The sequence below is a fragment of the Furipterus horrens genome, unplaced genomic scaffold (genome assembly GCF_987537825.1).
Source record: "Furipterus horrens unplaced genomic scaffold, mFurHor1.1.pri manual_scaffold_3, whole genome shotgun sequence".
In the NCBI taxonomy this organism is placed as follows: domain Eukaryota; kingdom Metazoa; phylum Chordata; class Mammalia; order Chiroptera; family Furipteridae; genus Furipterus; species Furipterus horrens.
This window is the reverse complement of record NW_028327173.1, coordinates 162,215,398-162,229,218: the sequence shown is the minus strand read 5'-3', so window position 1 is coordinate 162,229,218 and position 13,821 is coordinate 162,215,398. Positions and strand designations below refer to the sequence as shown.

Below are 13,821 nucleotides of genomic sequence, written 5' to 3'. Positions count from 1 at the left end.
TGTCCTTTGATTCTAAACGATAGCTGTGCAGGGTAAAGTAATCTTGGTTGTAGGTCCTTGCTTTTCATGACTTTGAATATTTCTTGCTACAACCTTCTAACCTGCAAAGTTTCTTTTGAGAAATCACCTGACAGTCTTATGGGAACTCCCCTGTAGGTAACCAAGTGCTTTTCTTTGTCTTTAACCTTTTGCATTTTAATGATGTGTGTCATGGGATGGGCCTCTTTGAACTCATTGTGTTTGGGAGTCTCTGAGCTTCCTGGACTTGCATGTCTGTTTCCTTTACTAAGTTACAGAGGTTTTTTTCATTATTATTATTATTTTTCTCAATGGCTGCCGACGTTTGCAGGCAAGCCGCTCTCCTCTGCCTGTGAGCGCCGCCGCCTCGGAGGCAGCAACCCGGCCCCCTTTTATTTCATTATTTTTTGAAAAAGATTTCCAATTTCTTGCTCTCTCTTCTCCTTCTGCCACCCACATGATGTCAATGTTGGTATGCTTGAATTTGTCTCAGATGCTCCTTACACTATCTTCATTTTTTGGGACTCTTTTCTTATTGCTGTTCTAACTGTTTGTTTTTTGATTCCTGGTATTACAAATCTCTAATTTGATTCTTGACTTCATCCACTCTACTGTTGATGTTCTGTAAATTGTTTTTCATTTCAGTTAGTGTATCCTTCGTTCCTAACTGGTTCTTTTTTATGGTTTCCATGTCCTTTTTTATGGTGTTCAAGTTCTGTCTGAGTTCATCTGCTCTTCCCCAAAGTTCATAGAGAATCCTTATAACCAGTGTTTTGATCTCTGCATCTAGCAACTTGCTTGTCTCCATTTTGTTTAGTTCTTTTTATGGAGTTTTGTTCTGTTCTTTCATTTGGGCCATGTTTCTTTGTCTACTTGTTTTGGCAGCCTCCCTGTGTATGTTTTTATGTAATAGGTAGAGCTGCTATGTCTCTCAAGCTTGGTAGAATAATCTAATGTAGTAGGTGTTTTGTAGGGCCCAGTGGCATAGCCTTCCCTATTAGCCAAGCTGGGTACTTGTGGTGCATGCTCTGTATGGACTGGGAACACCCTCCTATTGTAATTGAGCCTTGATTGCTATTGGCACTTTCGAGGTCAGCCACTGCTTATGTTTTATTAGGGGTCATACAACATAAACTACAAAACAGTCTGTAGATGGTTGCTACTTGTGCTAGGCTTGGAGGTACCCCAAGCAAGGCCAGGCTGTGAACCAGGGCTGGCTGCTGCTAGTGCTGGACCTTGGGTATCTTAGTGAGAGGAAAGGGGCTTGTTGAATCAGATACTGCTTGCTTGAGAGAATTTAGGAAAATCTGAGGCATGGACCAGTACAAGCCATTTGTATGGAAAAGCTACTGGAAACAGTTTGCGTTAGCCCACAAGTTGGGTGGGGCAGGGCCTCAGAATCATCAGGATAGGTTGAACAGTGTGAGCCAAGTTGGTGGAGTCTGATAGGGAGCCCGCCCGCTGGCTCTGTGGTTCTGGTGTAGGGCTTGGAAAAGGAGCAGTGGCCTCTGCTAGCACTTCTCTCTGGGAGAAAGCAGTCCCCCAGCTCTCCCCTTGACACTGGACAGTTCAGTTCCTTTTGTATGTCTCTGGTGCCTCTCAATCTGCTGCCCCTGCACTGCAGCTCACAGAGAGTAGGTCTGAGTAACTCAAGCGCATGGGCCTTTTAAGAGGAACTTCCAGGGATTTTAGCAATGTGTCTTCTAAAGCCTCAATCCCTGCTTGTTTTTGTCGCCAGAAGTTATGAAGACTTATCTTCCTGGCAATGGAACCCTGGGCTAGAGGGCCTGTTGTGGGACTGAGACCCTATCCTCCTCAGATATCCCTGCCGCTTTTTATCTGCCACACAGGGGCGTGTGTGTGACCAGCCCATTCGTTGCCTTTGCCCCTCCTACCAGTTACAGTATTGTTTGTTCTTAATTTTGTTTTTGAAGGACCTTTATTCAGCTTAATTTCTGGTGGTTCTGAATGATGGTTGTTCTGTAGTTTAGTTATAATTTTTTTAAAGTATATTTTGTTGATTATGCTGTTACAGTTGTCCCAGTTTCTTCTCCCTTTGCTCCCCTCTGCCCACCACCCCACCTCCCTCCAGAATTACACTCCCCTTAGTTTGTGTCCATGGGTTGTGCATATAAGTTCTTTGGCTTCACCCTTTCCTGTACTGTTCTTCACATCCCCCGGTCTATTCTGCACCCTCCTATTATGCTTCTTAATCCCTGCACCATTTTCCCCTTTCTCCCCCTTCCCCTTCCCAGCTGACAGCCTGCTAAATGCTCCCCATACCTATGATTCTGTTTCCACTCTGGTTGTCTGCTTATTTTGTTTTTGTTTTTATTTTTTAAATTCTGTTGTTGATAGTTGTGAGTTTGTTGTCATTTTAGTGTTCATAGTTTTCATCTTCTTTTTCCTAAATAAGCCCCTTCAACATTTCATATAATAATGGGTTGGTGATGATGATGAACTCCTTTAGTTTTACCTTGTCTGGGAAGCACTTCACCTGCCCTTCCATTCTAAATGATAGCTTTGCTGGATAGAGTAATCTTGGTTGTAGGTCCTTGCTTTTCATCACTTTGAATACGTCTTGCCAGTCCCTTCTTGCCTGCAAAGTTTTTTTTGATAAATCAGCTGATAGTCTTATAGGAACCCCTCCTTTTCTCTTGCCACTTTTAAGATTCTTTCTTTATCCTTTAGCATTTAGTTATAATTTTTATGTTGTTGTGCGAAGAGGTGAGCTGTGTTTACCTATGCTGCCATCTTGACTGGAAGTCCTCATAACCTTTTCTACAATTTATTAGAGCTTTTCTGTACTTCTTTGGGTTGCCAGATGAATTTGGTACAGAGGGCTAAAATTAAGTTGTTAATTTGTGCTTTTTTCTGAAATCTTAAATTATAATTACTTTGTACTAGTTAGGTTCCAAAACAGTCTTTACTGGAAGAATGATATTGAACCAACAAATCAAGTATAAACACAAAGTCTAGTATTACAAAAATCGTAGATATTATGGTATGGGACAAGTAGTTGTGCTATGCAGCAGTAGTCATTTTCTTTCTTTCTTCCTTCCTTCCCTTTCTTTCTTTTTTTTTTTTTTAAAGAAACCCTAGCCCTGGCTGGGTGGCTCATTTGGTTGGAATGTCATCCCACACTCCAAAGTAAAAAAGGTTTTGGTTTGATTCCTGTTCAGGGCACATAACTAGATTGTGATTTGATCCCTGGCCCAGGCAGTGTGTGGGAGTTGGGGTGTGGGAAGGGGAGTGGCCAACTGATATTACTGTCTCACATTGATTTTTCTCTTTTTCTCTGTCTGCTTTCCTATCTGTAAAATGAGTGAGTATGTCCTTGAGTGAGGATTGAAAAAGTAAAAAACAAACAGAAACCAAAAACACCCTAAACCACAAATTAATTTAAATGGAATTTTGATCTCTGGTTGGAATGAACAAATGTATTGTGGATCTCCTTTTGTTTATGTTTATTTGAGCTATAAGAGATGTTTCTATAGTTTTAACATACCATAATTTACTAAGTCCAATTTCATGTTTTAATTTATTTCAACCATTTTATTGCTTTATATATTTATTAAGCATCTAATGTATTTTAGGCAATTTGGTAGTCACTAGGAATATAATAGCTGAACAAGACAGGTCCTTGCTGTTGGTGGAGTTTATGGACTCATGAGAAAGACAGGTATTGGATTAGCAATGAGAACTGTTGATAAATGTTAAGAAAGGAATGTTTAGAAGATTCCTTTGGGAACACAGCGGGATGCCATCTTTTCTGGAGGTTAGGGAAGGCCACACGAAGGAGATGTCATTTAAACTGATCCTGGAAGAATGATTGAGGGAGTTGGTTAGGCAGTGAGAAGAGGAAGAAAGGTGTTCCAGGCAGAGGAAACAGCATGTGCAAAGATACTGAGATGAGAAGTGGCACGCTCATGGAATTGCCTGGTGCTTAAAATGTGAGGGAAAAAGATTTAAAACGAGGCTGTGCAGGTAAGCAGGAGCCAGATCTTTGATGGTGTAAGTCATGGTGACAAGTTTTTACTAGCCGTGGAAGGTTTTTAATGATCTTTTAAAATGTTTAGTCTGGCTGTGAATGAAGACTTAAGTGCATGACATTATTTAGGAGGCTGTTGTACTGGTCCTCATGGAAGTGGTAGCCTGGATTGAGATGGCAATAGAGGTGATGAAAGAGAGTGAATAGATTTGAAAAATATTTTGAAGGTAGAATTTATTGGATTTAGGTGACATACAGTGAGGTATCAAGAGAAGGAGTCAGGTATGACTGTTTACTGGTTTCCGCAACTGAGAGGCTAATGGGACTGTCTGTTGAGATAGGGAATGCTAGAACAGCTGTAAGTTTGAAAGTAAGTTAGGAGTTTAGTTTTGGACATATTACATGAATGAAGTTTGTGGAGAGGGCCTAGGAGAGAGCTCTGCTAAATGCCAACATTTAAGGGTTTAGGTGTAGGAGAGGATGCAAAGACTTAAGAGTGTTAAGAAAAGTAGAAGAAAAGCTGGGAACATAGTATACTAGAAGCCAAGAGAAAAGTGTTTCAGGGGCGGTAGTGGTCAATTGCTGCTTGTTGCTCTTGTTATACCGAACATTAGCGATATTCCTAGTCCATGCTGCCCTTCCTTGAATTTCTCTAGTTCTGTTTGATTTTGCTGGATTTAAATCTTGCTGGATTTAATTACACAGAGTAATCCCGATTTGGACACGTTGCTTGTATATTGTATAAGGGTAAAGAAATAACTTTTTTTTTGTTTGAATTTCTAATGATTCATTATAATAGCCAATATATTTTGGTTATGAGAGCATATTGGGCTAATATCTTTGAGGAAACACCTCTACTAATTCTGTGGTGATTTATTGCAAGGACCCAGTTATCTTTTGAGTATTACTTGATTAATTTTTCCTTAAATGTGTGAAGTACATAGTAAAGTTGTTCTGGCCAATACATGACTCATAATCTTTTTTTAAAACTGACTTTAAAACTTTAAAAATTATTTTAAAAGTTTTTGTTTTTCAGTTGCAGTTTACATTCAAAACTGTTTTGTTTTAGTTCCAAAATTTTTTTATTTTTCAGTTTGACAGATGGTTTACTCTCACCTGTCAAACTCAGTAAGCCTTTCACATAGTTTATATTGAGACTTTAGGGGCCACTTTATCCAACTTAATTCTGAATGATGGTTTTGAGACCTGGTCATTCACCTTTACTTGTATGTGTTTAAAGTCCCCAAGTAGGAGATTTTATTTAACTCTGATTTCTGTGGACATTTAAGAATATGCTTTACTAAAACCATTGCTCTTTATTTATTTTTTCCTTGTTTTAATAAACTATAAAGTGATAGGATGATGATGGTGGTTTCTTCTCCTATGTTCTTGTCACTTCATTATCAACCATAACTACCTAGAGTTTGTCAGCATTAAATCTAGAGTAGAAGTTCCCATCATTGTGTTCTTTTTCTTCTGGAAGTTGAGATTATTACAAGACCAATCAAAAAACTATCAAACACTTTCCTATAGCAGAGCAACAGTACCTCAGCTTCTTCAGAGATTTTATTTTTAGTTGAAGGAGACTGAGGATGAGATGTGAATATAATAGCTACTTATCCACAGGGAAGGAGAGCAGAGCTACTTGGTTAGCCACAGTTGGATGGGCGGGCCCTGGGAGTAGAGCTTGGAGGAGGAGGTATCCTCAGACCTCCTTGGATGTGGAAAAGACGTAGGGGCAAGGAAATGTAGATGGGAGTGGAATAATGAGGAGTGTAGGGAAGAGATGATAGGTTTTATTTTTAAAAAGGAGACATCAAAAATGATGAAAATGTATGGCAGAAGGGCAAGTTCCCTTTTCATTTCTCCTTCCCCACCAAAGGGGAATAAGGAATATTGTAGTTTGAAGGGATATAATCATACAGATGTTTTAGAGAGAGTTTGCCATATAAAGAATAACCTGCTAGTTGCCCAGGCACATCTTCATTAATTGAGCAAGGTTTTAGAGTCCTTTCTGTGTGCCCGACTGTATTCTTCTATCTTATCTCCTCTGTCCTCCCTCTTCTGTATGCCACTGTAGCCCCAGTGATTTTTGTCCAACACGCAATGTATGCCTTTTGCACTTGTAGTCCTCTCTGCCTGAAACTCTTCCCCACTTCCTTTCCACAACAAGCTCTTGCTCCTTCACTGCATTCAAGTCTGTTCAAATGTCTTCTATTCAGAGAATCTTTCCAACCATGCTTTGTAAAATAGCATCCTTCCTCCCTCCTTTATCCTGCTTTGTTTTTCATCGTAGCATTCATCGCTATGAGACCATCTTCCTTCTTTCCTCTCATTCTTCCTCCCTTTTCTGCTCGCTAATCATGTGTAAGCTACAGTGTATTCTGTGAATTGTGTTGCTCATGCCTGTATCCCTGTGCTTGTGCTAGGAAGTGCTTAGTAAACATTTACGGAATGAAGAAATAGCATACCGCCAAGTTCATGGTTCTGATTACTTTCTTTGGATGTACATGACCAGTTTAACTTCTTTGATTGCACATTCTTCTTTTACATAGAGTACCATTGACTATGCTTTTAAAGTCAGTCTTTTGCTTTTGTCTTTCACTAAGAAGATGTCCTGAATTTTGTTCTCTTAGAGCTCTCTAATGACTGGACTGTAGCTTGGTGTGGTGGAAATGGAAAGATCATTGGTTGGCTAATGAAGACTTTGGTTTAGATTTAAGCTCCGATTTTATTCATGTGATGTTGGTAGGTCAGCCTTCCCAGATTTGTGAAATTAGAAAATTTAGGTGATCTTTATGATATTATACATTTAATTTACATTAAATATCTGAATAATTAAAATCTCACTCTACTCTTAAGTCTCATCATTGTTTCAGTGTTTTATATATAGTAGTTTTGCTTGCCAATTGTTTAGTTACATAAGGTCAGAAAGTATTTACAGAAACCTTTTTTTCCCCTTCCCAATAAGATAGAGCTACTTATTCTGTAATCATGGATAATATTTGTAATTATGTGTTCTGTTTTCATGCCCTTATTGTAGATTCTTCCCCTTTGCTCTACTTTATAGGGGAAAGATTCACACTGATGATCTACTTGTCTTCTTACACAGGATAGAGTTACTCATTTTAGCTTAAGTTTTAGTTTCAGTTTTATTTTCTTCCGGGACCCTTGAGGATTTTTGTTTATTTTTGCTTATTTGAGGTAATTTGTCTACTTCAGGGTCATTAGTTAAGCCTGGAACTAATGTTTTTTAAACTGTTGAGCACCAGAATTTCTGTGGAGGGTATCTCAGGTACTGTCCATTGGGGTACCCATGGACTGACTGTCCTTTCCCCTTCTACCAACCTGTTCTACACCCTGCCCCCTTTTAATATGGGCTTCTTTGAGATAATTTGAAAAGACTTTCTGTTTCAAAAAGTGTACTAGTGGAGGTAAACTCGGTATTTGACTCAGTGATATTTGATGTTAATATTGGCAACTTATCTTAAAAAATAATTTGGATGCGAATTTCTCTATAGTGTCTTTAAGAGGAAGGTGAAGGAAAAAAGAACATCTAGAGACTTTAGGGCTACTCTATTAAGTTCAGTTTTTTTCCTTAGGAGTCACTAACTCAGACCTACCATAGACCTGCTCCACTGAGACATGATAGAGCTGTTTATGAAGACAGCCTTGGTTTCTGGGACTGCTGGATTACACTGACACAGAGCATGGTTTTTGCTCTCAGGGTTCTTCCCTTTGTTACCAAGGTACTTCATTAGTTGAGGCTTTTGGTCTTAATATGAATTCAGTTTTAGGTATGCACCCTTAATCTATTGCTGTATTTTCTTCTGAGAATCAAAGCCACACTATCTTTAGCCAAAATAGCAATCATTTAGGAAAAGGTAACTTTTTACTCTCTATTTTCCTGTTCTACCTGTTGTAATCTATAGAAAAGTCCCTCTTTTATAAAGGTGTAGAGGGTACATGACCTTCCAGAAACTTATAGAATTATACCTTAACACACCTTATTTTGTTCTTTATCAGAGGTGGTTCTGGTACCTGTATTATTTGTTTGCTTTAGATGTAGAGAGCTTTTCTAAAGCTTGAGAAAGGAAAGCAGCTTTTTTCGCTACCTGGTACAACTGCATCTTCACATCACTAAGGCTGAAAAATTGGAATCTGGTCTGTTTTTTTAAATTGCTGTCATTTGTTAACTGAATTTTCTGTCTTATAATTTCACTCCATTCTTTATAACTTTACTACAATGCCATGGATGAAAGCCAAAAAAATTTAATAGAACTACTATAATCAAGATAAAAGATAAAATACTATTGATCCATAGAATCAATATGGTGATTAAATCTATGGGTAGAAAAACATTCCCAGTGAAAATAGTGTTCTTTATATAGAGCATCTTATTGTCTCAAAGGAAATCTTAAGTTTAATGACACTGTATTATATTATGATAATAAAAAAATGAAACTTGCTGAAAGAAACAGTAAAGGGGGACAGAGTTTAGCCTTAGTCTTGAAAGAGGCTAAAGCATTAATAATTAAAGGGGATTTCTTATGATGGTGTTACAAAGTACAATTTTCAGTGAAAGTCAAATAAAGTTAAAATTTCATTTCTATATCTTATTTGGATTTGTTTAGATTTTAAAAGGTGACTTGTTGGTGGACACAATATTACATTAAGACTGTTAAAAAACTCCGCGTATACTAGCTTGGCTTTTTTATTATATTCTTGAGAGGCAGGTATTACAGTCGTCGTCGGCAGCCGTCCGTCTCGAGAGACGATGGTGTAGCTTCTTAAGAGTCTATCTGCACCGCCGAGAATGGCTGTGCAGTCCGACTCGGGAGTGACACGGTATCTGTCTCCTCCCGTGTTGAATCGACATCTTACGATGACGCTGGAGTGTCCTCTCCAGTGAAGCTGAAGCTACAGAGCCTGGGCAGGGTGATATGGAGGGTCTGCTGTTGCCCATGCAGCAGACTCCCCCTCTCTTCGCAGCTGAAGGGTCCAAGGGAAAGACGGAGTCGATACAGCTTGGCTTCAGGTGCGCCGCAGGAGTTGCCGGTGTTGACTACAACGTCAAACCGCCTTAGGGACTCCGGCTCCGGATTTTCTGTCGGGGTTTACTCCCTTAGCCTTTCCCCTGAAGAGGTATGCTGCAAGGCAGCGGAGGTTTTTTGGAGTCAGAGTTTTCCTTCTCTGATGTGCCCTGACTGGAAGATCGAACCAGCGACACTTAGCTCGCAGGCCGATCCTCAATCCACTGAGCCAAACCAGCCAGGGCTCAAAAGAAAGGGAGGCAAGTACCCCTTTGTGAGACCCAAAGGTGGACCACAGTTGTGAGCCCAGCATTCACCCTTGTCGGGAATTGAACCGGCGGGTTTTTGGTTCCCTGTCAGGTGGTTATTGCGCTGAGCCACAGCAGCCGGTAGGTATTGCAGTAAGGTAGAAAGAATAATATGCAGCAATGGAATACTGGGATTCTAGTTCTAATTCTAGTCTTGTGACCTTGGGTTATAACCCTGTGATAAAAATATGCATCATGCCTTTTTTGCAGTGTTATGTGAGGATAAAATGCAGTATTAGATATAAAAATGCTAGAAGTCATAAACCTATAGAACTTTTAGAAGACTGTTATGTAACTTCATCATTCTCATCATAAAACATACTGCTATCTTAACCAAATCTCTCTTAACTTTTACCTCTAAGAAAGGTATCTCTAACTACATAATTTTATTTTATACTCCAGCTTTTGGAATATAGTGATTTAAAAATTTATTTGTTTATTTCTGTTGTGGGAAAATAACTTGTAACTTACTATTTTTAACCCTATTAAAATGTATAATTCAGTGATGTTAAGTACGTTTACAGTGTTCTGCAATTATCTTCACTATCTATTTTCAGAGCGTTTTTATCATCCCAAACAGAAACTCCCATTAAACAGTAACTCCCCATTCTACCCTTCCACCAGTCCTTGGTAATCTCTATTCTGCTTTCCATATTTATGAATTTGCCTATTCTAAGCACCTCATAGAAGTGGAATCTTACAATATTTGTCCTTTTGTGTTAGACTTACTTGGTGTGATGTTTTTAAGTTCATCTGTGTTGCAGCATGTATCAATTTTGTTCCTTTTTAAGGCTGAATAATGTATGTGTTTACTACTTAAAAAAAAAAAAATCCACGTGTTGTGGACATTTGGGTTGTTTCCATCTATTAGCTATTGTGAATAATACTGCTATAAATATTTGTGTACAAGTATCTGTCCCTGACTTCAGTTTCTTTGGGTATAGACCTAGTGGATTCTATGGTAATCCCTATGTTTAACTTTTTGAGGAACCACCAAACTTTTCACAGTGTTCACTGCACTTTTCCTGACCTTTGAGCCAAAAATTTAAACAATTACAGAATCAGGTTATGTTTTATATATTTTTTAATTTAGGGCTTGTTGAGAAACTGGGAAGGCAGAATGTGGTTAGTCAGCTAATTTTTGTTATTTTATAATATGTTATCCAATTGCAATATTGCAAAGAAATTATAATTTATATAAATATTAAAATAGTATGAAGATATGATCTATCAAACTGATGGTAGTAGGATCAAAATTAGGGAATTGGAATCTAGTGGCTTAGTTAATAGAATAAATTAGGTCCAGTTTCTGATTATTCATTTGAAGTGTTTCTTATCTGTTTTTATAGATTGTGACAGACTTTCATTTAGTCTGGCTTCTTTCTACCATTTACCTGCCTTCCATGCTCACCCCATTTTTATTCCCTCATCTGTTTTGTATGTTTTAGTTGCAAATTAATCTTGATATACCATATTTTTCACACTCACTTGACCGTAAGATAGATGCACCTAGGTTTAGAGGAGGAAAACAAGAAAAAAAATATCCTGAACCAAATGGTGTACTAAAAGATTTAATAAAATATAACAGAATAATATTTCAACCGTGTAAAGTGAACAGCAGTCAACAGTGGTATTAAGAACCATCATAACTGTCATTAACAAATGAGGAGAGACTTTAAGGTTCAAGTACTCTTCTAGTTTTCTGGGAACCCCAAGAACTCATCAACGCTAGTGTCAGAATTTATGAAGCTCAGTTGCTCACAATCACTGATATTACTTTCTTCGCTACCTTCATACTGACTAGACGCCCTGAGATTAAGCAGTAAAATGGGACATTTAAGCATCCCCAGGGGGTTCGCGTGGGCCCACCACTTCCTCTTCTAACAGCTGTTGCCACCGCTGACAGGTCAGGTAATACACATCATGGTCTGTGACGTAATGTTCGCCCCATAAGATGCACAGACATTTCCCCCCAACTTTTGGGGAAAAAAAGTATGTCTTATGGATCGAAAAATACGGTAATTAATAAAAACTTTAATTTTGAGGGTATGATTAAATTTTTTAAAAAATTATCTTTATTGCTACTTGACTCTGCATGGATCATTGAGAACTGATTTTATGTATGGTTTTAATCCAACTTAAGTCAATACTAAGCATAATGTTCTATATATATATGAAACAATTTTCTTATGAAATCAGTATAAGAGTTGAAAGGGCCTACCTCAAGTATTCTTAAATTCTGTTATAATTTCCCTCTAAGGAAATTGCTTTGACACTTTAAGTGATGTAAAACTATTTTGGAGAGGGAAGGGAATATAGCATAGATTGTTCTTATATTAAACTTAAATGTCTTTCTGAAACTTCCCTTGCATTCTGCCCTCCTTATTTTTGCCATATAGAATACTAATGCTCTTGCTTATAATGATTTTACGGTACAATAATTTTGCAGAATAATACATCCTGAATGATAAATATATTAAGTCCTTGGACAATTATTGTTTAGTCTCTTTAACAGAGATTCTTTTTTAGAGGTAATATTTGTTTAGTAAATTAAAAGTATATATAATGATAAATTAATGATTTTTTAGAATACTGTGATCCTTTAAAAAATAATGTCTGTATTTACACTTGTGTATATATGATCAAGAACTTCCTATAGTTGGCAGAAGTAATTTTATGAAAAGACAGAATATACAACAAGAACTCAGGTAAGATTCTTGTTTGTTTAGGATAGATTATTTTAAAATTTGTGAAGTTTCCATTTAGAAGATATGTTTAACTTTCTTGATTCCTTGCTGAGGATGCCTTTCCTAGCCTAGAGTCCTTGTCACAACACATTGGTGAGGGTTTTGGGCAAGGAGAATATGAGCACAGCCTCAAAATGAAAGGGTGCCAAGATTGACATGAAAATAGGGAAAAGGTGAAATAGACATGTTCTGAAACTAGTGAGTATGCCCTGTTGACCCCTATTCACTTGAAAATCAGTTTGTTTGTTTTTTTGTTAAAATCAACTTTATTGAAGTATAATTTACATGAAATAAAATACACTCATTTCAAGTGTATAGTTTGACAAAAGTACATACTTTTGTAACCACCATTCAATTCAGTATATAGAATGTTTACATTGTAGCAGTAAGTTTCTTCCTTCATACCCCTTTGTTCGTAGTCTCTCAACTAGGCAAGGACTATATGCTTTCTGTCACTATAGAGAAGTTTTGCCTATTCTAGAATTACATATATTTGGAATTATACTTTGTATCTGCCTTTGTATTCAGTATCTTCACAAAAGCACAGTACCATGATTTTTTTAAAAAATTATTTATTTTGTTTGTTTGTTTATTTATTTATTTATTTTTAGAGAGAAGGGAAAGGATAAAGAGAGGGAGAGAAATATCGCTGTATGGTTGCCTCTCACTCGCGCCCCCAACTGGGGACCTGATGTGCAACCTAGTTATGTGCCCTGACTGGGAATCGAACCAGGACATTTGGTTCGCAGGGCGACACTCAATCCACTGAGCCACAGCAGCTAGGTTCACTATGATGTTTTTTTAATTGCTGGTAGTTTGCCATTGATCTTTTTTATCTCTTTACTCATTGATAGACATTTAGGTTATTTGCAGTTTTGGGCTATTATGAATAAAGCCGCTATGGACATATGTGTTCAATTGTTTGTTTGGACATATGTTTTATGTTTTCATTTCTTTTGGAGTGGGATCATGAGTCATAGGATTTTTGTATATTTGACTTTATAAAAAACTGCCAGTTTTCCAGAGTGATTGTACCATTTTGTATTTCTACCAGCAATGTGTGAGAATTCCAGTTCTCCACATCCTGTTAACATTTGGAGGTTGGCCAGTTGAAAACTGGGTCAGGTTCAGTGATAGAGATTGTGTTATGTTGAGATGTTTATAGAAATTATAAGAGACTTGATATACTTTTAAGAGTTTAGTAATGATAGCTAATTTGGTACCATTTATTGTATATCTCCTATATGCCAGATTCTGTATTAATAACTTTACGTACATTATAATCTCTAATGCTAAAAACCATTCTATAACATAAAATGTATTGTCTTCAAATCACAGATAGGAGTCTTGGACTAGTAAGTTTTAGGTTTAAGATTAGATTTCTAGATTCTTTATGTAATTTCACTTCAACGTTTTGGTCTTTCCCTCTCCTTTATAGCATCAGAAGGAGTATGATTTCAGTTAATATCATGGTGTTTTAGGGTTCCCAAATTGAACTGAGAAAGGTCCAAAGATAATTAAAAGAGTTAGAAGCCTCTGGGGAAAAATAAAGGATTGAAATGTTTTGTGGCTGTGTGTAAATGAAAGAGCATGTATCTCTGTGATATTAAGTACCTAATATAGATGCCATTTTCCTATATATCATATTATTTGAACTGTAAAAAGTAGGGGGAAAGGTCAAAGCTGCAGAATTACTAGAGAGGGAAGACAGGTAGTGGTAATAG

The 13,821-nt window shown here is 37.4% G+C and overlaps 1 protein-coding gene across 2 annotated transcripts in view; it reads left to right on the top strand.

Annotated features, from left to right (window-relative positions):
- Positions 1 to 13,821, top strand: part of ADAM10 (ADAM metallopeptidase domain 10) — a 135,539-nt gene that overhangs the window by 39,590 nt on the left and 82,128 nt on the right. The window lies entirely within an intron of this gene.